The sequence below is a fragment of the Pongo pygmaeus genome, chromosome X (assembly GCF_028885625.2).
Source record: "Pongo pygmaeus isolate AG05252 chromosome X, NHGRI_mPonPyg2-v2.0_pri, whole genome shotgun sequence".
NCBI classification, from domain to species: domain Eukaryota; kingdom Metazoa; phylum Chordata; class Mammalia; order Primates; family Hominidae; genus Pongo; species Pongo pygmaeus.
Window position 1 is genome coordinate 11,050,576 of NC_072396.2, and position 25,534 is coordinate 11,076,109.

The 25,534-nt window shown below is 40.0% G+C and overlaps 1 protein-coding gene across 8 annotated transcripts in view; it reads right to left on the reverse strand.

Annotated features, from left to right (window-relative positions):
• The window catches only part of MID1 (midline 1), a 384,641-nt gene that overhangs the window by 166,527 nt on the left and 192,580 nt on the right, over window positions 1-25,534 (reverse strand). For 2 of the 8 annotated variants that reach the window (XM_054470943.2, XM_063660358.1), the window contains exon 1: window positions 8,184-8,479. The exons of 5 other annotated variants lie outside the window; for them this stretch is intronic. The gene's annotated coding sequence lies outside the window, so the exon portion shown is untranslated. Of the gene's footprint in view, window positions 1-8,183; window positions 8,495-25,534 lie in introns of those variants that run through there. One more of the 8 variants, XM_054470940.2, reaches the window with a different exon arrangement.

Sequence of the window (25,534 nt, forward strand, 5' to 3'; positions counted from 1 at the left end):
ACTCTTTGTTAGTTAAACCAAAACAATGTAGTTTATATGTGAACCATTCAATTCTGACAGCTGAAATGTTAGAAAGAGGAGAAATATTCAGAAAGTGTCTCTTCCAGACTGAGAAGCATCAAGCAATAAATATTCATTATCTAATAGTCTATCATGTTTTTATCTACTCAGAAAGTCATACCCCTCTCAATTAATTATTATGACTATTTTCCCTCTTTTACTCAGAGCCGTACAAAAAGGGCAGCATCAATCTCATTAGGATTTCACTTTAAACATTGACCACTGAAAAGGAACTCAACTGAATCACTCACCAAATAGCCAATTTTTCTCTACCGCTTTCCCCATCGTATGTTGACTAAAAGAAGTCACGCTTTCTTCTCTCTTCTATTTGTTCCATTTTACCTTCCTGCACTATTTCCTCAAAGCACAGCTGATTAATTCATGGGCTAAATGACTCATCTCATTCCCTAAACTTTCTTTTATATAAATATAATCCTCCTAGTTTTTACTGTCTGACATTTTCATACTTAACTAAAATCAGAGCAAAGAATACATACATAAAAGAAGCACAAAACCCAAATATAAGATCATTTAACTATTTGGAATTTTTGGACAGTATTTTCCACTAAAGATGATGTAGTCTTTCCTGAGTTGCCTCATTATAAACCATCATTCCATTCAAATTGCCTTGGAATTTATTAGCATATTGAATTATAGCACATGACCTGAAAACATCCAAATTATATCTTAGTAGAAGGCATGTGGTACAATCACAAAAGAGAATGAGATGGGGAGTCTAGAAGACTTAGCTTCTAGGTGTAGAACCTAAGTCTCCCTCATACCTTGCTCCCAGATGGAGGGTAAAGTGTTTCTTGTGCTAAAATGTCAACCCAGAAATGCTAAACTTTAACCGGTATTCTTAGTCTGGATTCCTAATGCATTTCGTACAGAAGACTTGATCCTATGTAAGTAAATAAGTCTCTATTAATAATATTTGGTGGTGCCGTCCATGTATATATTGCTTTATTTGGCCATTCATCTACTTATTATTAACTCAGCAGGGCATTCAATGAATTCCATTTTCCCAGTAACAACCCCCTTCCTCCGAATTGTTTGGGGAAGACCACTTCTAAATACACACAACCAAAGCAACACTCCAAAACTTGACATAGGACAGATACCACAGTCTACTGCATAGACCCTTTGGTAATATATTAGTCCTGTTGTTTCCATAAACTATTAAATGTCCCTGAAATTTCTATTTTGTCATTTTAACTATAACTCCTGGTCTGTTACACCTACCAGCAATGAAAATGCTTTGTCCAGCACAAATCTTGAACTTCACTATGAAAAATGTGGCCACCATCTACGTGGAGAAGGTTTCAGTCTTCTCTCAGACACGCTATCTCAGTTGTGGAGTAACCTTGGGCATGCCACTCACCTGCAAAATTAAACAACTGCACATGGACCTAAGGCCTAAACTATCAGGCTGGGTTCAATGAGAGAAAGCAGCAGATTCTATCTTGGCGATTAGGCTTTGAGCTATTGGAGGGCATGACCCATTTCGTAATCATTTCTGCAGAACAATCAAACAGAGGATAAGCCAAGCTGCTTACCATGTTTTGGGTTGTGTTCTTGCCCAGAACACAACTGAATGGAATATATATATATATGTATATATATAGAGACTATTTATGTGTATATAAATGGACTATATATACATAAAACCATATACATATAGTTCAGTAATCATAACCTACGTTAATTTTCTCTACTACTGATCTATTTAGTCCTTACTGTTTCCCAGACCTTTCTAATGCCCTTTCTTCTTCATATCCCTTCTGATTTTAAGAAGCATTTTCCATTCTCTTTTTCACTAAAATTCATCCAGCATGCGCCTGTAGAACACTTAATGATTCTTATTGTGTGCCAGACACTGGGCTTGGGTCTGGGGATTCAAAGGTAATTAAGATGTGACTCTTGCTCTGGAGTAACTCAGTCCCAAGATAAGCAGACAAATGAGTAGAAATATATACACCAACTCAAATACTCGTGTGGATAAGAGGATGCTACAGCTATTTTCTTTCCATTTATTCTAATCCAAGTAGACAGTGCTCAGCATACCAACAGCATACTTACAAACAACCCAAACCCACAAACACCATAATTCCCTCTCAACTGGGGGCCTGTGGCTCCCTGGCTGTTCCTCACAAAGACCCTAGTGGGTCCAGAAGTTCAGGCAGGATGCTGAGAAAGATCAAATGAAGAGGTCTGACCCATGGGCAGACACACCAGCAAGTTCTGTCTGCCAAAGGCATGGCCCTGCCCCCAAATATTGTCCCTGAAAGGAAAATCATGTGTTTTGTAGCTCCAGGCTCCACTGCTTGAAATTTCCCCAATTAAAGATTCATCCTAAGGGTTAAAGGGCTAAGAGTCTTGAGCTTTAGCTCACCCATATTACTTCTCTCCTGCCATGTGGTAGAGACCATTGACTAGAGGAAACAGGAGAGTTGTTTGGAGGTGGGGAAGGGAAGGGTGGGAAGATGAACAATTATGAATTCACTATATATTAGGACAGGCCTGGGGGAGATGCCCCAGTGAGACCAGAAGACATCAGAAGGATGGAGAAAGAAAGGTGAAAACTAGTACGAACTTCACATTTCAAATATTGCCATGACTGGCCTATTACCAAAAGTATGACAATTCTTTCTCCTTCTGTTTCCATCCTGTATAACACAGTGGCATGTCCTCAAAACTCAGAACTTGATCTCACATTAATCAGATTGATTATTTTTCGCTGGAAAATGCTCTGGGTTTCAAACAACAAACTCCTAAAACATAAAGTATTCCTAGATTGGGGACTACCTATGAGTTACTTTTCTCTATTGAGAAAAATAAATTACTATGTAATAATTAGGAGAAATCTGCTTTATGTAAGAAGTCATAAATTTCTACAAATGGACATGTGGGCTAAAAATCAACTAAATTTCACAATTACAAATCACTTCTCAAGTCTCCTAAGTTCAGTAAGGTTTTGGATACCATCAGTTTTTCAAGTGGATCCCTACCCATACAAATATAGATATTAATGAGCAGCCATTTTGACCATGGAAAAACCTACATTGTGCTACTGGTACAATAAATTGTACACCAGATCAAAAGTTCTTTGAGGGCAGGGACCTTACCAAAGTCATGTTTGGAACCCAGAAAGTGCCCTGGCACATTAATAATCACGTATAATGTGGCAGAATATATTAATTTTGTGAGTGCTCAGTAAATGTCATTGAATGATATAAGAAAGGAAGGACAGCCTTTATATTATATTCATCATAAACAATGGACTGAATATAAGACCTTCAACATCCACTTGTACTACAAATGATCAGCACCTCTTCCATGTTTACTCAGAACCTCTCTTTCATAGCACAAAGCAATTAAGTTATTTTCTTTGGTCTGGTTTGTTTTTTCAGGAAAGTCCCCTTTTGGCATTTTGTTCTGCGCCTCAATTTTCTGTGCTCCTACTATCACCTGACCTCCTGGAGGCCATTAACCATCCTGATCTTGTGTCAATGGAGTATCTTCCTCCAGAGGGGGAAAAATATTTTGGATCCAGATGGCTCCCTAATATTGTGTCCTTTTTAGTTTAAAGAAATTTTTATAACATGCCAGCTCATAAAACTGGGCAAACAAGTTTCTAGAACAAAACCCCTGAGCTCACTTTTGTGTGAAATCAAAGGAGTTGATAATGAGCCAGAATCTTCCCGATAAACTGCCTTATATGTAAACGGAGATTAGATTGCTGTTTGACCTGGCTTTATCGCCCTTTCTTTAATCACAGCGTATTTGATATTCTCTTCCTTGAATGAACTCATTTTCATAGTAGCTTTGGTCACAAGATTAAAGAATCGCTAACTAATTGTTCCAAATAAGCAGAGCAATTCTCTCTGACTCTGCCTCGGGCTCCCTGCAGTGAAGTCTGCTGCCTGATCTTCCGACCACGGGAACTTCAAGCCTGACCCCTGCAGGTAGATAACTGAAATGCACACCTCTAATCAGATCCTGGTCTTTGAAAGTCTCATCAAGTTCTGAAAATAAAAACGTTCATACTTAGTACAATAGGGATATTGATGATATTTATATGATACATTGTACTTCCTTTTCATTGTATAAATTGCTTTTGGAAAGTAGCAACCACTTGTTTAAAAAGAATTAAATTACGTCTGCAAGATACTCTGGTGCGGTTAGCCATTACTTCTTTTTGCCTATCGAGAAAAATCCAAATGATTTGATCGAACTGGGATCCTCAAATCATGCGGGTTAAAAATGTCCTGATTTGCCCCTACCTTTTTCTAATCAAACAAATCACTCTTTGTCCAGTAACCAAATCCCCCCTTTCACCAACGCACAGCCCAGGTTGCCATAGCTACCTTGGATGTCTATTTACCACACAAACGATCAAAGCCAGGAGACATCCACATATGCACTTAGCCTTAAAACTTGCTGGAATGTCTGTGGATAACATGCAACTACCAATTAACGGATTTGCTTGTAGCCTATGCGGTCTACAGCCAAGCGAACTAAAAACATGACTCAAAAAAATTATTTCAAAATGACCAACAAGGATCTTTAAACTGACAGCAAGTCTTATGATTATAACATTTGCTGAAAGAGAGATAGCAGAGAAGAAATTAAAATTTTAACATATGTTGAAGACATTGAGCTCTCTAAACCATGTGCAAAAACTTAAAACATCTGTTGAAACGGAACATTTCTCAGATGCAAATTTAAAATTCCGGTTAGTTACTGTATCTTTCTATTAGATTTCATAAAAGCTGCCTGATCTCAATGTTGGGAGAAATGAGAACAGAACTGCCTTTTGAACTGTTAAGAGTCTGGACTTTCAAATGAAGGAAACCATACAACATACTTGGGACACAATATACTTGCCAGTTACAGAATGATGAGAAAAAGAATACTGTAAGAGAGATTCTGTTTTAATCCCTAGAATGCCATTTGAGATCCTAAACCTGCACAGGTAGTCTTTCTGGGTGGGTGAGTATTCATCCCCAGACTTGCCCCTAACTTGCTGTGTCTCTTTATACTTAACCTTTCTCTGCCTTCGTCTCACCATTTGTTCAATGAGGATCAAATTGCCACCTCGTTCTCTCCTGGGGATGTGGCAGAGAATAAATAGATCGTGTTTATAAAGGACTTTCTAATCCTCAGAGGAAAGATTAATACGAAGACTTTCATTATTAAGCCAGATGTCCTTGGGCATTTTAATTCCAATCTAAAGAATGCAGAATGGGCTAATCAAACAGATTCACGGCTTCCTTGAAACAGCAGCATCCTGGCCTTGCCAGAATTTAGCAGCTACGTTACTTATTTTGTTTTAGCAGATCAGAAATACATCATGCACCTTCTTCCGTTAGAGTTTTTTTCTAAAGTTATCAGGATGTTAAAAACAAAATATGTCTAGTAGGCAATTTTGCCTAGAGAATCTGATTTTTCCCCCAGCTCAAGAATGAACTATTTGTTCTTCTTGTGTGTAGGGACAATGGGTGGCTTGCCATGTGGGGAGGATATTTGCAGTTGCGGGAATGCCACAGGCAAACCTGTTGTTTTTGGCCAGGCTTCTAGAACAGGTGGCCTTGCTTTTCCTTTTGCCTGGGAACAGAGCAAATTCCTTCTCAAGGAAGGTTCATAAAAGTTTCCCGTTTATGATCAGAGTGCAGAGACAGGTTGGCACATATTTTAAAATTACTTCCTGATCAAGGTGAGTCAGATTTACACTTTTCTTTGGCCTAACTCAGCCGTGGCCTTAGGAACCCTCAAAGAATACTATCCTTCTACACCTGAAGTGGTGGCTTCAGGAGTGTTCCTTTTCTGCCAACCTGGCAGAAGCCCAAACCCCTCTGAATCTTATAGCTAGGCAAACAGCCTTCTAATTCTGCGGGCAATTTCTGGCTACCCAGAATTTCTGGCTATCAGTGGCAGGCAGGGGTCTCTTCTCGGCTGCCACACCAGTGTACAACATTTGTGCAGCCCTAGGGACAGATCACTCATCAGCAAAGAGATCGAATTTCATTGCTGAGCTGATGACACACAGGTCTGTTTGATAGTTAACCCTGTAAATCCAGCTGGAGCTGCTGGGCTGAGATGACAAATTGGCTGGTGAATTCGATTCACCCTGCCTGGATGCAACAGTCAAGTTTCCCCAAGAGAAACTCAAATAAAGTAGGGATTAACCCATGCCAATAACACCGCCATCTCATTCCTCCTTGTTCTGACTGCAGTGGAACAACATGCTAGATTCTGGAAACTGTCCTCGTTCTTTGGATGAACAATGATCCTCTCTCTCTCCTTCATCTCCTCCCCTGTTCCATCCCACCCTCTTTTCAAGTTCTGAACAGGCCAAAAAAATTAGTAGACATACATAGCTGTGAGATGAAAAGTTGCCCATTCATTAAATAACTAAGGAGTTCACTATATGTGTACTTGTGCCCCTAAAACTTCAATACTGGGCTGTTTTCCAACTTCACGTAAATGCCACAACAAACTAGACATGGGAAAAACCATCCCAAGCTGGGGGAAGCAAGCCTTAGGCATAAGGCACGGGGACTGCTATGGTTCCTGAGGAATTGTGTGGGAACAGGGATTCTGGAAATTGAGCTCAGACACCACCGAGGAGAGGACAGGTGGCTCTGCATAGGATCAAATAACTTCTTTGTTCCAGCTAAGGACCTTTGTCAAAAATGTTTTGCGTTCCTCTTTTTCCTTTTCAATCCTTTCCAATTACCCTTCTCCTTCCTTTTCCTCATCCCACTTTAGCAGACATTAAAAGTATGAGGTTGGACTGTGAGTTTGCAGAACTTAAAGAAAACGAGCGTCCGCCCCACAGTCCCTAGCAAGGCAAGGGCAATTCATTGCAAGCAGACGGCACTTGCTCCTCCGCAAGTGTTTTTCCGCACTCACTGAAACTTGCCAAGCCTGCTTGCTGAGCGAACAAGCGAGGGGGCAAGAAGGCGGAGGGTTTGCGCTGACCATTGGACCATTCGAAGGGGGCTCTGCTTCATCTCCCAAGGCTGTGGGAAAGGGACAGAAAGTTCGAAACCCCTCCCCTGCGCTCTTAAATGGAAAGCTCACTTCCCCCAAAGTGTGCAGGGTGGCGAGCACCCAACCCACTTAGAAGAAAAAGTGAAGAGCTTTTCCGGTTGCGATACAGATGCTAACTTTCCCACCCAGATTTATTCAGAGCTGGTAAAAGCAATAGCATTTCTCTTGAAATCCCTGCCCTTCCAGCCTATTGGCATGTTTTTCCAGCCTTGTTTTCTCCTTATATGAGTATTGTTCTTGATATTTAAATATTGACATAAAATTCTGCCATAACTTTGATTGAGTTGTAAATCACACCCTCTCCTTGGCTTCCTACATCCACTTTTTCTTTCCCTTTCTTGCTTAACAGCAAAGCTATAAACCTCTTCCTGGACTGATAAGGAATTTTATCATCATGTCCCAGAGCCACGGAAGAAGCTGTTGGTTTAGAATTCTTTTCAAAGATTCATTTAAGTAATCCCCCAGCCCTTTCTCCGCTCACTATTTTCAGGGCTGCCTTCTCACGTCCAGAAGCAATTCAGTTTCCAAACTGCTAGAACAGAAAAACAAATTTGCATTTTTCTGGAAGGACTGTCTGTGCTCATTTCAAGCTGGTTCCGCCTTCTCCGCCAGAAACACAGTAAGTGCTCAGAATGCGAAACCAAAATGAGATAAGAGGCCCCGTGAAATTCCTTTTCAGGACATTCAGCTGTCTTTATTCTAGCCCAAAGCATAGGGTAGAGGCACTAAAAGCTCGAGATACATCCTGCACGATACATTCCAGCGGCCGCAAACTGGAATTGATTTACATATATTCTACAAACTGCTTGTAAGCCCTTTACAACGACTGCCTGACACCAACTACAATTAGAGGCAAAAGTGGGGGCGGGTGGCGAGGACCAGACGGGGTGGCTCAGGTAAAACGTGCTTCTTTGGTTGTCTTAGGAAAATGCAGCCCCGTCTTTCCGCCAAACGCATCGACTATAGCCAGGCGCCTGCTAACCGAGCAAGCTCTGCGGAGTAACAGGTCGCAGGGGTCCCGGGCGGCGCCCGCCCCCTCCGCCGCCAGCGCAGCCGCCTGAGCTTACCTGCTTCATGTTTAGAATCCCATGACCCATCCGGCAGGGAGCGAGCTGCATCGGAGCCCGCGCCGCAGTCTTCAGAGCGGAAACACCGAACCCGACAGGAGCCCGCAAGACAAAAGCAACCCGGCGAAATCTACGGGCAGCAAAGAGCACGTTTTCGTCCTCTTTTTCTTTGATCTGTTGCTACACGCACTCTGCCCGAGACAATGTCAAGTTTCTCAACCTTTTCTCCCCCAGCCTATGAAAAGTCGGTCGCAGGGAAGCGAGGACCGCCTGGCTCTTATTTCAAATCAGTTCTCAGAGACGTTGTAGGTGGCTGGCTTGGGCCGCGGAGGAGCTTCGCCAATCAGAAGCAAGGGGGTGGGTCCTGGGAGCCAGAAAGGCTGCCTCCGCGAGGATTAGGGGAGCTTTCAGGATTCAAATGACTGGAAGCAGCTGGAAACAATGTCCAAAGCTCCAAAAGTAAAGGATGAGTTCTATTCTTATCTAACAGCTCTAGTTCTGCTAAAAGCTTAACTAGCTAAGGGCCTTAAATCCTTGCATTTTAAGAGCTCCCTAACAGCATTATAACATTTGGAAACTGCAAAATTATTTCAGCCAGAAAAGTTCAACACTCAGGACCCAAGGGTATTTTTAAAAGGATATCTTGCACTGAAGCCCTCCTTTTGCAAAAGACTGCAAAGGAAACCAAATTGTTATGAGTAACACCTTAACTAAAACGAACAATCCAGAAAGGAGGGTGTTACCTACCTCATCTCCGTATAGATTAACTGTATATTCAATTTAAGAAAAATAAATCTTAATGGGAACGTGCACACAATTTTTTTGAAATGCAGCAAATGAACAAGAATCTTTACCTACTGTGGGCCCGAGGCATAATTTCAAATAACACTATTGTCATAGAACAATACACACTGACATTTTGTTCAGAAAAAAAAATTTAGTAAGTGCATCCACCTTTCTCTATGGTTTGGCTTCCCTACAGGGTTGATCTGTTGAACTTATTAACAGGGACAAGCTGGACATCACCTTGGCAGGATTGCAGGAGAGCTGGAGAAGTAGTTGGCTTCTTAGAAACAAACTCAGACTCAAAAAAAATTTCCAAAGTTTGCTTTCTTAACTCCATATAAGCAATAACTTTTTTCAACTCTTAGCCAACATGATTTTAATGTAAATCTACCTTCTGGATTTCAAGAAAGTGCAAGTTGAGCAAAAAGTACTTTGTGTAGAACCAGTGGCATATTTTCCCCCAGGAAATGACCGCAATTTTGTGACGATAATTCAATAAAGATTTTAAATGTTTTGGTATCAGAGAAAAAAAATACTTAGCAAATAATGCATTGGTGGCTTCAGGAGTGTCATCTGCATGGGTTCAATACATGTGAGCTCTGCCCAGTTCTATGAAAATTTGGTGGTCCGATAACTGGGCCTGGAAGCCCATAACGCTAGCCTCCTGCCTGAGTAGCCTAAGGAGCCACCTAGTGACACAAACTGACTTCAGTCCACTTCTTGTACTTTTCCTTAAGAGCCCTTCATATGATGGAGTTCAGGATTTCTCAATCTCAGCACTATTGACATTTTGGGCAGGATAATTCTTTGTCGTGAGGTCTGTCCTGTGCACTGTAAGATGTGTAGCAGCATCCCTGGATTCTGCACACTAGATGCCAGTAGCACCCCCACAATCGTGATGACCAATAATGTCTCCAGACATTACCAAATGTCTCCTGGGTGATGAAATCACGCTTTGAAAGGGTGGTTCTCAAACTTGAGGGTGCAAGGAAACTTCTGGGGAGATTGTTAAAAATGCAAATCTCCAGGCCCCTGCACCAAAATAATCTGATTCAGTAGGTTTGCTGAGGAGCCTGAGAATCAGCATTTTATCCCACTGACAAAGGACTCTGATTTACTTTGAGAAATATTGCGTCTATCCCTGCCCTAGGTATGCCCCAGCCACAGGACACAGGAAGCTACCCAGGGCTCCTGCCATTAAATACTGGAGCTTAATCCCATGGCACATCTGTTTATCACCTTCAGGAGAAGCTACAACTGCGTCTGCCTTCTGCTTTCATCACCTCAAAGGTAAATATGAGCTGGGATTTCCTCTCTCAAGGACTGAGCCCTTTTAATGTTCCTTCCATTTTTATTCTCCTTTGACTCACTCACCAACTATCCAACAATCTCAAATGTCACCACTCATTCGTGGTTTCCCCAAATGCCCCAAGAAAAATTAATCCCTTCCATCTTCTATGCCCTTAAAGCAAAATACCCTTATAAAAGAGGTTTCAGAGAGCCTATTTGCCCCTTCTGCCATGTGAGGACACAGCAACAAGGAGCCACCGATGAAGCAGAGAGCCCTCACCGGACACCAAATCTGCTGGCACCTTGATCTTGGATTTACCTGCCTCCAGAACTACGAGCAATAATTGTCTGTTGTTTATAAATGACCCAGTCTAAGGTACAGTATTTTGTTATAGCAGCCTGAACTAACACAGTGCCATAAAATATGCTGCCTCCATGTTTCAGAAAACCTCTAAAAAAAATGAAAGGTGGGGATACACAAAGTCTTTTTCATTTACAAATAAACAAATGGAAATGTTTAAAATTCTGAATGAAATAAATGGTCCTTTGGAGGATGTTCATTGAGTGAGGATTTGATCCATCTATTAGAAACAGTGAGGCCCGGTGTGGTGGCTCACGCCTGTAATCCTAGAACTTTTGAAGGCCGAGGAGGGCAGATGATTGCTTGAGCTCAGGAGTTTGAGACCAGCCTGGGCAACATGGTGAAACCCTGTCTCTACAAAAAAAAAAAAAAAAAAGCTGGGCGTGGTGGTGTGTGCCTATAGTCTCAGGTACTTGGGGGGCTAAGACAGGAGGATCACTTGAACCCAGGAGGTCGAGGCTGCAGTGAGCCTAGGTTGTGCCACTGCACTCCAGCCTGGGCGACAAATAAGACCCTGAAAAAAAGAAAAAAATAAAGAAAAGAAAAGAAAGAAAGAAAAGAGAGAAAGAAAGAAAGAAGAAAGGAAGGAAGAGAAAAAGAAAAGAAAGAAAGGTGAAGTGAGTAAAAGAGCTTGCTCTACCAAACGAACAGATGTTCTGTTCTCAAATCTGTGATTAAACATGTTTGCAAATATTAGCTGAAGGGATGTTGGAAGTTTTGAAAGCTCTTCTTCAAAAAAAGCAGCCTAGTTGATAATCTTGTTAGTTATGTGCGGGTTTGGTTATTAACAGACCTTGTAGCAAACCTAACATAGGTTCTGAGTGAATAGTCCTGGACAGGCAGCGCTACTCAGACATGGACAGGCACTGCTGTGGCGCCCTTGGACGATACCTAACAGTATTTGTGCCACCTCTCTCAGTGATCTCATAGATGAAAGAACATGGAGTGAATGTTTGTGTAAGTAAAAAAATGGCTGAATATCAGCAATTTCACATAGGTTATTTTAATGTGTGTCAGGACATATCAAAAGTCAATGAAAATCAAGCTGAAGTTGTCTATGCAGCCACCTGGACAGTGCCCAGTACAAGTGTACAGACTTTGGGAGCTATGAAAAGAGCATGTTTATTCTCCCTCAGAGGTTTCAGAAATCCAGTTGTTTTATTATGGGGACAGAGGGAAATTTATGGAATACTGTGTTCGAAGTGATTAGTAAAGGTAATTTAAGTTGACAACAACATGAGTCCCCACTTAGAAAAAAAACCTCATCTATAATTCTTATAGAAAGTCACAAAAAGAGAAACAAGTTTCTACTCCCTGTGTACAGGTACTCCTTAAATTAGTTTCTTTCAGTTGGTTAAGGGAAACAATGTGGCATACCACAAGGATGGGCCAAATAAGACTTGGAGTCAGTTTTCTGTGCTGACTTGGTCACTAACTGGCTAATAGACCTCAGATAAGCCAATTGATACCTCTAAGCCCAAGATTTCTCAGGGGACAATTGCACAGCTTGAATAAATTCATATATTGGGAAGTGTGCCCAGTGCAATTGCTATTGCTTGTTGTGTAAATGTGTTGGATGACCAACACTGGAAAGAAGGGAAAAAAATCTATGTAGTCAGAAATGTACCCTAAGCTTGTTGTTTTCTCACTAGAAAATTAAGGAATCAAAGCAAATCATGTCATTTTTAATGTTAATTAAACCTTACTATTTAATAATTCTATGCTTTTAAAGGTGAAATATTTTGACAGCATCTAGTTTGTCTTAAGATTAAATACAGCAGATTCTTCATTATCTGCCCTTGAGTAATCTGGTAAATGGTTTATGCATGAATATTTAAGATTTTTATTTTATTTCATTTAACTTTATTACTTTAAAAAAATTTTTTTGAAACAGGGTCTCACTCTGCTGCCTAGGCTGGAGTGCAGTGGCATAATCTCGGCTCACTGCAGCCTCAACCATCTGGACTCAAGTGATTCTCCCACCTCAGCCTCCCGAGTAGCTGGCACCACAGGTGCATGTCACCATGCCTGGCTAACTTTTTTTACTAATTTGTAGAGATGGGGTCTTGCTATGTTGCCCAGGCTGGTCTTGAACTCCTGGGCTCAAGTGAGCCTCCTGCTTCAGCTGCCAAAAATGGTTTATGCGTGAATTTACCAAGGGCTTGTTATATCCTCCTCCTGTGGTCAAAATCTCCACTCCCAATTGAACTTTCTACTTCATTGCAATACAATAATATCGTACTTCCCAAGAATAATTCTTCAATTTCTGTCATTTACTTTTTACTATAATTTTGTATTTAAATTTGAAGAGGAAAATTATTTAAATTAATTATTTTTTAAGTGATTGCCTGTATCAGTCAGGGCTCTCCAGAGAAACATAAAACGGGCTTATGTAACTATAGGGTCTGGCAAGTCTGACATCCATGGGGCAGGCTGGCAGGTGCGGACTCTGTAGACTTGAGGCAGAATTTCTCCTTCCTCAGGGAAACCTCGATTTTGCTGTAAAGGCTTTAACGAATGGGGTGTGGCCCACCTACATTATCAAGGATAATCTCCTTTATTGAAGTCAACTGATTGTAGATATTCACTATATATGTTCAATATACCTTCATGGCAACACCTTGATTAACATTTGGTTGAATAAGTGGGTACCACAGCCTAGCCAAGTTAACACATAAACCATCACAAGGCCCATGCCCAAACATTTGTATATCCATTGCAACAACAAGCAGAGTATATGGTCAGTCAATAAATGTTTACTGAGTTGTTGTGACTAATAATAATATTAATAATTTTAAAGTCTCCATTAGTAGAAGGCTGTCTTCTTTATCAATAATGAAATTTTGCTAATCGATTTATTATGTACTTATCAACTGCAACACTGGCAGTTAAGAGCTCTATTTTACTTAATTTTGAGATTAAGTGATTTCTAGCTGACAGTTCTTTACCAAGTCATACTATCAATCAAATGTCAGAATATAATGCAATTGTTTTCATACCAAGGCTCAACATTTTTGCATCCCATGTACTTTTTCTTTGGAAACCACTCAAAGATGTGCTTTAGCAAAATGAGAGTGTTAAACTAAGAAAGATAAGTCAATGGGACCCAGAAAATAGAGGAACCAACATAAAAAGAAGTAAGGAAAGTCCAGGATAATAACTACATAATTATCATGCAGTTGTGTGCAGCATCTTAGAAAGGCCCCATCTAAATTGTAGCAGGAGGATGGAGGACTCCTGGAGTCAGGACTCTGGGGGAAAAATGATACTATAGGTAACATTTTAGGGCAAATAGGTACACATAAATATAAGCAATATGTGAGGCTATTATTAACTCCAGGCAAAACAAAAGAATGCACAAAAAAAGGAAGCATTGTTATAGAACAGTCCTTAACTTGGCAGTGATTTCTGAAATAGATATTATGGCAGAGACTACTGGTAGCCAATCCAGTATTCATCTTCCCTTTGCTTCTTTTCAACAGAACCTCAGTTTACTTGGGGCAGAAATGTGCCCAGCTGAAGAACATTTCCCAGCCCCCTTTGCAGGTATAGGTGATCATATGAAACTATTATTATTATTATTATTATTATTTTTAAAGACTAGGTCTCGCTGTGTTGCCCAGGCTGGAGTGCAATGGCTAGTCACAGGCACACTCATATGGCACTACAGCCTCAAACTCCTGGGCTCAAGCCATCCTCCTGCCTCAGCCTCCCAAGTAGCTGGGACTACAAGCTCATACCACCATGTCTGGTAGGCCTATGAAATTTTAATAGAAGCTGCTATGTGCTATGTAGGGCTTTTGGGAAAGCTATTTAAAGGGAACACACACTGTTTGCTCTTTGCCCTTCCTGGATTTCTCCACCAGGAATGGTTGCAATGTCTGAGGGACTGGGGCCTTTCTGTAACAATGACGAAGACAGAACACCTAGTAATGCTGGACAACAGAAAAGATAGAAGGATCTTGGATTTCTGATGACATCTTGGAGCCTCCAAATGAGCCCTAAGCTTCATGTTCTATGAAAAAATAAATTGCTAATTTGTTTGAGCCAATGTTTTGGGATCTGTGTTACTAGGTGAACATAATTCCTGACACCATTATATTGGAAGAATGTGGTATTGGGATGAGGAGGGCTAATTCCTTTTTGATCATATGTAGAATGTTAAGAATAATATCCAAAATTCATAAACCAGGAAAGAGCAGTAAAGGCATATTATGAGAAATATGGAGATACGTAGCAGAGGAGATATTTGCCAGTTGAAAGTGATTGTCCCTAGGGTGGAGTGGGATGGGACAGGGATTACTGTTTTTCATTAAGAGTCTTTCATACATTTGTATGTTGAACATGTATTACTTTGATAAAATTAAAATTAGTTTAAAATAAACAGAAAGATACTCTCTGGTTATAAAATCAATTTCTTGTCCTTAAAGTCACTTCCTATGAACTAGCAGTGTTTTATTATCATCTGGCCCATAGATGACCAAAGAGTCATGGTAGAGCTTCAGAGAAATTACATGCCTAATGGCCCATTCTGAACCCCAAGTGTAATGTGATCACATCATGCACATATGACCTGATTGGCATTTCCTGTTTCCACCATTTCAGCTTTAATTTGTTCAAGGCTTATGATTGTTTTGCCACATGTAACCAGAGATACATATAGACGGCTCTGATCCAAATTGTTTTGGACATTCTTTTAGATCTCCAGGAATGAATATTCTATATCCAAGACACCTTAATAATTCATTAGAGCAATCAAAAACCACCTTTTGTTCTTATTCCTAATTGGTATCATTCTTGATTTAAATCCATTTTTTTGTGGGTTTTTGTATGACTAGGAATAGCTGGTTACTGTCCTTCATATTTAACCATTTTAATTCTTATTCTTTTATCTCACTTTCCTTATATGCAAGAAAGATTAGTCCCTCAAACCTTTAATATTTTAATGCACAAAGCTGATACTTAAATTAGTCTTAGAGATTAAAAATATTAACTTTTATGAATCAGATCTCATTTTTTTGTATGTTAGAAACAAGCAAATCAGGCTGGATCATTGATAAGCATGTGGACATAAGGAGGTGAATAAAAATTTTAATCAAAAGAAGCTTTGAACAGGATTTGCGCTCCTTGCTTACAAAAAGTCAATGCTTTATATTTTAGATTGGTACTTAAATGAACAGAAAGATTGCCAGGATGGTTGTGTTATTTCTGATTGGTGAAAATCCTCTCCCACTTCACACATACCTGGATCTAAGATGGTAGTAAAGATAAAAACTACTTAGGAATCATGGTTTATGTGTCTCTTTCCTTTGTTACACACAGATCATGGTGTTTGTTTTTTTTTTAACATTTTTAATGGCCAAGGAAATAATATTTACCCTTATTTCCTTATAACTAGGTAACTTGTCATAAGTTTTTTTTTCTGTTGAGAACCACTTATGAAAATCAACACATACTGAGATAGGCCTTCTTATATTATTCCCCTGACGCAAAATAAACATATTTAGTCATGGCAAGAAAAAAATGCAAACATGGGTATCAGTGCCTCAGCTTTTCCCATATTTATTAAAGAAATCTAAATGTCTGAGAAACTGCATTCAAATGAGGCTTCATTTTATTTCTCCTTTGAATTATTAATTTACAAAAGGAAGGGCTTATATTGCCTGTCTACATTATCTTATAAACAACAATGCTATTTAATATTATTTTAATGTGAGTGATTTAAATAGTATCATACAATGAATAAAATAACTATTCTTTTTCATAGCATTATTTAAGTTGTACCACAATGCCCTAGCGATATTTGTCCTAAACTATATCTGTGTGGAAAAAAAAGATAATTTTGTTATGGTCATCTTTAGAAACCAACCAATTCGCAAATAGGTGGACTTTTCTTCAACTGGGCAAATTAATTTAGCCCAATTAAGGGAATTTAAAACCAGCTGATACACCACACACTGAGAGGTCTAATGAGATAAAAATACGAGTACCTACATTAGAGAGATGCACAATACAATATAATATGATATAATATAACCCACCAGGAGGTACTTGTGCTGAATTAAAAGACAGGCAATTGAAAAACTCTCGTATCTATCATGGACCAGTTATACATCAGGCCCTTTTTGGACATGCAGGAAGTGTACAGTTGGTATATGGGACATCGGAATCCATCTCTCAAACTCGAGAACCCGTACTCTTTCCAGCATGTGGTGCTGGCACCCTAGTTCAGATGCAGGTCCCCTTTGGAATGAGGCTCAAAATGCAGTATGCCCATGAGTCATCACAAATACTCCTTCACCTCCTGTGCCTCAATGGGGGTGATGGGATTTACCACTTAGATGGTTCTAAAATCCCCAACCACAATCTACCTCCAAAAGTCTCTCATATTGCACCTTCAAGATGAGTCAGGAATTTGCCATTACATTTGGAAGCAAACTGAAGCATTTCAATGATTTTTTTTTTTTTTTGACAGTCTTGCTGTGTCATCCAGGCTGTTGTGCAGTGGCGTGATCTCAGCTCACTGCAACCTCTGCTTCCTGAGTTCAAGCTATTCTCCAGCCTCAGCCACTCTAGTGGCTGGGATTACAGGTGAGTGCCACCATGCCTGGCTATTTTTTTTTTTTTGTATTTTTAGTAGAAACAGGGTCTCCCCATATTGGCCAGGCTGGTCTCAAACTCCTGGCTTCAAGTGATCCACCAGTCTTGGCCTCCCAAAGTGCTGGGATTACAGGCGTGAGCCACTGAGCCTGGCCAGCACTGTAATGATTTTTAATCACCTTCAATCGTTCTCCAAATTTGGGCTGTGTTCATCCAATCAACCATAGGTAGGAAAAAACAATGCATTTGTCTGTTAAGGGAGTAGCCCTCATGGAAAAAGATGTTGGTATTGTGCTATGCAGAGGAGGATTTGGATTTTAGGGCTCTTTCTCTAGGACTGTGAATGAGGTTTTCCTTTTCCATTCAGAATTGCTGAATGATGTTCCTAGTGGAATACATTTGTGTGATTCATTTCCACAGTTAGGAATGCAGCCTTAGAGCACTTTTCTTTATTTGGAGCTAATTGGTGCATCAATGTTCTAGCCATCGATTTCATTAGCAACATATAGATAGATATCTGTACATCTCTATGAATTGATTTTCATCACTCCCAGGGAATCTAAAGATCTCAAGGAATCAAAGAGACAAGTGCTTCATATAAGAAAAAGAATCAGGGAGACTCTCATGCCTTAACCATGTGCTAACAAAGATGGTATACCTTCTTTATGCCAGAACGGTCATAGGTATTCAGTAAGTATTTATGGACTACAGCTATAACACCCTGAACACGCCTGATCATGTCAGTAAGTATTTATTGGGTGTCAACTATGTGCCAGGCATTGTTCTAGGTGCTGACGATACAGACAGGTACAAATAGGTTAAGTGCTGCTGTCATGAGCATACCTTCTAGTGAAGGGAGATAGACAAACACATCAACAATTAAGTAGAAAGTAGGTCTGTTGGTGATAGGGGCTATTGTATGTGGGGTAAGGAGTGTCAATGGGATGAGGAGTTTCTATATTTTATAGGGTGATATTTTAGCAAAGTCCTAAGGAAGTGAGGAAGCAAGACTTTCAACTACAGTGATGGATGGGGGCAGAGTTACCCAGGCAGAGGAAACAGTGATTGCAGAAGCTGTGAGGCCAGGGCGAACTCAACCAACGCAGGAAGCCTATGTAGGTTGGAGCAGAGGGAGGAAGCACTACAGTAGTAGGAGCTGAAGTCTCAGGAATGTGTCTGAGGGTGTGTGTGTGGGCGGGGGGGGGGGAGGGCAGTGGTTGTGGGTGGGTGTTGGTGAGGCAGTGTTTGCAGATCCTGTAGGGTCTAGTAGATCACTAGAAGGATCTTGGGTTTTCCTTGGAGTGAGATGGGAAGGTTTCAGAGCTCAGGAGTAACAATATCCAATTGATATTATAGAGCTCAGTCTGACTGCTAGACAGAGAGCAGCCTGCAAGGCAGATGTTAAGAGATGATGGTGGATTGGGATGGGGGTGGCACTGGAAGTGGGGTGACTTGGGGAGTTCCCGGATAGATTTTGATGGTACAATGAGTTTGGCTTGCTGATGGACTGTATGTGTCAGATAAAGAGCGGAAACGAGGTTTCCAGGTTCTTTCCTGGGACAGCTGGGAGAATGAAGTCAGTATTTACTGAGATGGGGACAACTGCAGGAGGAGCAGTTGATAGGAGGAACCACAACCTTGCTTCAGTGTCCTGTGGGAGGGGCAGTCTGGAGGCTTTGTAAAATCATCCAGATAACAAGAAGGTCCAGGGATATCTGGGTCATGCCCAAAAGTTTATGCTATACATGGAAAAAATTGAACATAAATACTTAATTTATTATTCCCAATCAATGCAGTGTAGCACTGTGGCTGGCAGCACTGATGCTGGAAACAGCCTTAGTTCAAATATCAATCCTGTCACTTAATAGTTGTGATAACTTGGCCCATCTGCTTAATATCCCTCAAAGTTATTGCGAGAATTGAGGTGATTTGTTTAAAAATAATAATGTTATTTAACATTTATTGAATGCTTATTAGAAGCCAGACACTGTTGTGAGCATGTTTAATCTTTCTTCACCCTATGAGAAAAGGTACTAATATTATCCCCATTTTCCAGAGGAGAAAACTGAGGCACAGAGAGGCAAAGTAACTTGCCAAAGTCACACAGCTAGGAGGCCATAGATACTAGTTTGTGCACTCAGGCTGACCAGTTCCTGAAAACATGCCCTTAACCATAGAACTATGAGGAGAACACAGCACATAGTAAATATTCAAAAATAGTAGCTTGTATTATGATCAGGTAACTCATAAAACAAAAACGTCGAAGAGTCAGTTGTATGTTTATATGACTCCACTTGTAATCATTGCATGACTCAGTTTCCATTGTGCATTGCTTTCTCCAGCTCTATTTTGGGTACGTAGCCCATATTCTTCCTTCCTTGATATGATGAAGTCTTTGCTGAGAAAATCAGAACAAAATGTTTATCATTTGAAAGTTCACCTTAAAAATGCCCAAGGCACAGGCATCCTTAAGAGTCATAAAATCCATCACAAGCATGGAGACTTTTTTTTTTTCTGTCATTAATGTCATTTAGGACTGTAACATATTTACCTACATCCCAGATACCAAACAGGAAGCAATTGTTCAGACACACTTCTAAGTAGCTCCAGGGCAGGCAACAATGTCTGACATTAGCTCTCCATATTTGTCTTTCCTTTGAATCATGGAGCTCACCCTTCAGCCCCAAAGTGCTTTCAGATGGGACCTTACTGAGCGTCTGCACCTTATTTCTTTCAATTACGCTTGCATTGTCTGGCCTAATGAGTTTCCAAAGCTAGTTTTCATTTTATTTAGGGCATGTTTTCAGATGTGTTAAATTAATTGGTGCTAAATAAAAGATAACCTGACCCCTGAAGCTTCCAGCAAATACATTCCATTACCAAATGTACTATTTTAACCCTCATATGTCTAAAAAAACAAATGTAAATGAGCTATGCTGTGCCTGTTTCTTCTTGTTGTGTATCTTGGGCAAGTCACTTAAACTCTCTGAGCTACAGTTCCCTTATTTGTACAATGGAACCATTAGCTGCTTTGGCTGCCCATTGAAATCACCTGGAAGAGATTTAAAAGATACGGGTGCCTGAGTCCCACCCCCAGAAAGTCTGATTTAATTGACCTGGACTGGGCCTTGGAGCAGAGAGTTTTTAAAAGATACCTTAGGGAATTTTGATGAGTAGCCAAGGTTGAGAACCACAGGTCTAGATCAGTGGTTCTCAAATTGGACTGGGCATCAGAATCCCCTAGAGGGCTTGTTAAAACACAGGTTACAGGGCCCCACCCCAGAGTTTCTGATTCAGCAGTCTGGGGTGGGGCCTAGAAATTTGCATTTCTGACAAGTTCGCAGGTAGGGCCGATGCTGTTGGTTTTGGAAATGCTTCTCTATATCAGGGGTTGGCAAACTCAGGTACTCCAGCCCAAGCCTGCCCACCACCTGTTTTTGTATGGTCCACGAGTTAAGAATTTTTTTTTAACATTTTCAAATAGTTGAAAGAATCAAAAGAATTATATTTCATGACATATGAAAAGTATGTGAAATTAAAATTTCAGTGCCCATAGATAAAGTTTTATTGGAATGCAGCCATGCCCATTCAGTCTACCATTAAACCGTGGGACCTCATGTAACTGCACAGGTTGTATGCCCAAGAAGCTGGCCCTGACTGACATTGACTAATTTAAGCTCCAAGCTTGATGTGTTTACCTCCTGAAGGGGATCAGAATATGCCAACTCCAAATATGCCTCTTTGGCATAATAATTATTTTGAGCTAAAGTCAAATGAAAATCAACAGCTATCGGAAGAGTTCTCTGCCCTCCCTCTATCTGCCTAAAAGCAGAACATACATTTCCCTTTGAAGAAGGTGCCCCCTGTACGAGAGAGAGAAGAGTGACTTTTATCATTGAAGATGGGGAGTTGATACCAAGAAGAGTTTGTATAAATAGACCTTAGTCCTTATTGTTCATTAGTTCCCCTATATATTTCCTAGTCATTTTCCCATAATTTATTATCCCTTGAAGCCCAAACCCTCTTTCCTTTGTTAAAAGGGTATGTTAAAAGCCCCTGAGTCTAGCTGCTTCTTTGCGTTTTGCTCCATTTGTGTGAACTCTTGTGCATGTACTTTTTTTTTCTTTTTTTGAGACAAGGTCTCTCTCTGTTGCCCAGGCTAGAGTGCAGTGACGTGATTATGGCTCACTGCAGCCTCAATCAACCTCCCAGGCCCAAGCAATCCTCTTACCTCAGCCTCCAGAGTAGCTGAGACTACAGGTGCACACCACCATGCCTGGCTAATTTTCAAATTTTTTTTGTAGAGGCAGGGTCTCCCTATGCTGCTCAGGCTGGTCTCAAACTCCTGGGCTCAGGCGATCCTCCTGCCTTGGCCTCCCAAAGTGCTGGAATTACAGGCTGGAGCTTCCAAACACAGCCTTGTGCATGTAAATATTGATTAAAATTGTGTGCCTTTTCTCCTGTTAATCTATCTTTTGTTAGTTTAGTTTGCAGGCCACCAGGGACTGAACGGAACAAGGTAGATGAAAAGATTTCCTCCCCGATACTCGTTGCCTAAGAAATGTGAGACATTGTTATTTGCAGGCTCTTCACCTCACTGTTAGTCATCCCTCATTTCCCCCTCCCCCACAGCCCACATCACATGACATAACTACACGAAAGGCCACTCCATTAGACAGAGAGAGAGTCTCTTGGAAACAGGATGACTTAAGTCAGATGACCTCACAATAGAAGGATTGTGGGTTATTACAAGACCCTGTAACAAATATCCATGAAAGGACCATCAAAGATGCATATAGAGCAAAAATTGCAGAATAATACCTACTGTGTATGCTAAATGAAAAAAATGATAGGCATGCTGTGGGCAGGAAGAACAGGATGGTTGATATTTATTTCTAAATAGCTGAAACCCAAAGTTATTCCATGGTATTTTAATAAAAGTCCCATATGTAAGAATCTTTTGGTAATAAGAAAGATATGAAAACACATTTTACTGGAAATAAGCATTTAAGTTGTAAAGTTTTTTAAAAGCCCCTTCTCTTGAATCATGCCTCTAGTTAAATTTAAATTCAAGTAATATCATCCAGTTAACTAATATGGTTTTATCTCTGATTCTCTGGAAAGATGTGTATCCTTCCTGGTAACTATTCCCTTAACAAAGAGGTTGCTATGGATACATTTTTTTTTAAAATTGAGTGCTGGCATTTTAAAGCCTATGCAATTTAGTGCACTATATCTGGCCAGAGGGTTATACTAATTTAAGTGCCTGTCTTTAATGCTAGCAATTTTTATCTTAATACACTTGCTTCATGCATTTGACGTGCCGTGTTCAAGAGCGTAAGAGATGGTGTGGGTGTTCTTTAAGGAAAAGCAAGTAAGACGAATATCGTACAACCCACCTAACTGCAGTTGAATCAGTGGATGCTTCACTCGCCTGGAATTTGTCTGTTCTTGGTGTGTTTAATAATGAGTCATGCGATACATTTGCAAGGCAATGGGGCCACCTCCCAGGGCCTGGGGCCACGTTATGATTTTCTGTGCCTGAGTCCCCCGTCTTTGTTCAGACAGGTTGCTAATGCATCCCGCGAAGCTGACCTAATGCTACTTCAGTGGGTCTATTTTTCTTCTGTGGCTCAGCTTGAATGTGATATTCAGGAAGTCGACTGTCAAGCATGCAAATTGAGAGAAAAATATGCCACATTAAATCATGACGGTTTAATAAGGTATTACTCATGGGCAAATGCTTCTGGTACTCCCCTTAGTAGGGGCAAGTTGAAAAGCATAACCTGCCCCAGAGAAGAGATCTAGTAATTTCATTGTCATTCCATCTTTGTCAAGGCATTTGGTGAAATATGCTCCAATTGACATACTATAGCTGCCAGTATTCTACCTGAAAATATAAACCAACATGTATCCTACTTTAGTCACCAATATTAAGAATCTTTACTGTTATGATTACACATGAGGTGAAATACCAAACATTTCAAATGCTTCTAATGATAGTTCCACTCTATGAATATGATACGAAACACTTAGGAATGTTTCATGGTATCTCAAGAATTTCTTTTCAGAGCAAAAAGAAATCTTTACATTTCCATCTTTTACTGCAAATAGAAATTAATAAAATAAGTATTCATTTTCCTTGCAACTCAACTGATTTTTCTGTAATCTGTAGAAAATGAGCATGTTTTCTATATGCCTTCTATAAGAATGCATACATTTAAATTATACCTTTTCCAATTAGACATGGAATTTTACTAAGAAAAAAAGAATAAGTCTAGAATGAAAGAACTGTCATGCTGAAATTCTCCAGGTCATTTACACATTGATTACTTTGTCTGCTGCAAAACCATTAATTTAGTATTTGCCATGGCTTTAGAACTTAAGTTCTTTACATAGTAACTTACTTTCATAAATATGGAAATATAATAATTAGGGTGGTGTATGTAACAATAACATAAAAACACTTATTTTTGACGGGCTGGTCATTGTCTGTCACAGTCATGTCTTCACTCGTGAAGATCGAAAGCAATGTCACATGAAGAAACTGGTTTCATTCTTCAGTTAACCATTTAAATCAGTGCTTAGTTGTCCCAGACTACAAAATATATTAGAGGCAACAAAACCATTTTTAATCCTTCTTACCTAACTATAGATATTCCATTTAATTTTGGATTTGCTTTGTTAGATAAAGAGAAAGACTTAAAGGAGAAAGGCAAAGATTTAAAAACATAAAACAGAGGGAACAGCATGAAAGCAACTATAAAATGCTGGCAAAATGTGGAAGAATAGAAACCATGTGGAAGTAAGTATTGTGGAATAAAGATTTAAAACCCTTCAGAAATGTTCTTTGAAAATCCAGCAACACGGAGGGGAAAAATGAAGAAAAATTAGCCAGTGCCAGTAAGAAAGCACTTTCTCTTTCCACCCTGACCAATTTTCTTTTATTTAAAAGAAACAGAACAAGATTAAGAGTTTAAAAATAGAGAGGAGGGCAAAATAGTAATCTGTAGTTTTTTTCTTCTTTCAGCGGTTCCTCTTTAACTATAATTAATCATCTTCTCCAAACAGCAGACCACCAGGGAACTGCATTGAGGAAGGAAAATTCAAAGCAATGGAAACAAAATCAGTCCTTACAGGTTTCACCGTTGGGATTTGGACCTGGAGTGAAAAGAGGATAATGGTCTCAGAGCAGCCTCTGGTGGCTGAATGTCAAAAGCTCAAGAAGTCAGAGGCCACCTTACTGGTGTTCTCTTGACCTCCACTCTCCACGGTCTTAAGATTTTGTGCAAAGGAAGTTACTATTTAAACTACTTCAAGGCACTAGTTCAGAATTGATTAGGTTGGAATTGAAGTGAATTCATCAGTTTCAAGGGCAATCACAGATGGACTGTGGATTTGATGCTGACAAACTGAACCATTCCAACAATGGGGAGATATATATATATATATATATATATATATATATATATATATATATATATATATATATCAGTGGTGACTGACACCTGAAATTCTAATTTTTAAGCAATCTGAATATTTTGATTCTTAAAACACTGTACCTGTGTGTGTGTGTGTGCACGTGTGCACAGAGATCTGTCCATTAGAAGCATTTGGGGTGCATTTTCTTATCACAGCTTTCCCAGCTGTACAACATCTGTTTAGGACAGAGGCCTATAAACTCCATCTGGTATGTTCCCCATTGAACCGTCTCATCTGGGAAGTTTCCAAGGGGCGCTTTTCAAAATCTTGAGTCTTATAATCTAACCTGTATCAAACATCATGTCCAAAAGAGTACTGCAATCTTCAGCTCCCTTTTTATGAGCATATCACATTTACACATCAGGTTAGAATGTTTTGTTCAAAAACAGATATTCTGTGTTCACCAAAAAAACCTTGAAGGTTTCAAACACAGTGAGGGTAAGTTTGTGAATACTCAAACACATATTTTAAATTGCTTTCAATAGGAGTCTGCTTTATTTATTTTTTTTTTAGTAATTAGCCAGCAGTTCTCTGCGCCTGCCAGAGGCAATGGAATTTTGTTAGGACCACATGGACCCTACAAAAGATCTATGGTATCAGGAGTTCAAGACCAGCCTGAGCAACGTGGCGAAACCCCATCTCTACTAAAAATACAAAAATTAGCCAGGCATGGTGGTGCACACCTATAATCCCAGCTACTCAGGAAGCTGAGGCAGGAGAATCGCTTGAACCTAGGAGGCGGAGGTTGGAGTGAGCCGAGATTGTACCACTGTACTCCAGCCTGGGTGACAGAGCAAGACTCCATCTAAAAAAAAAAAAAAAAAAAAAAAGA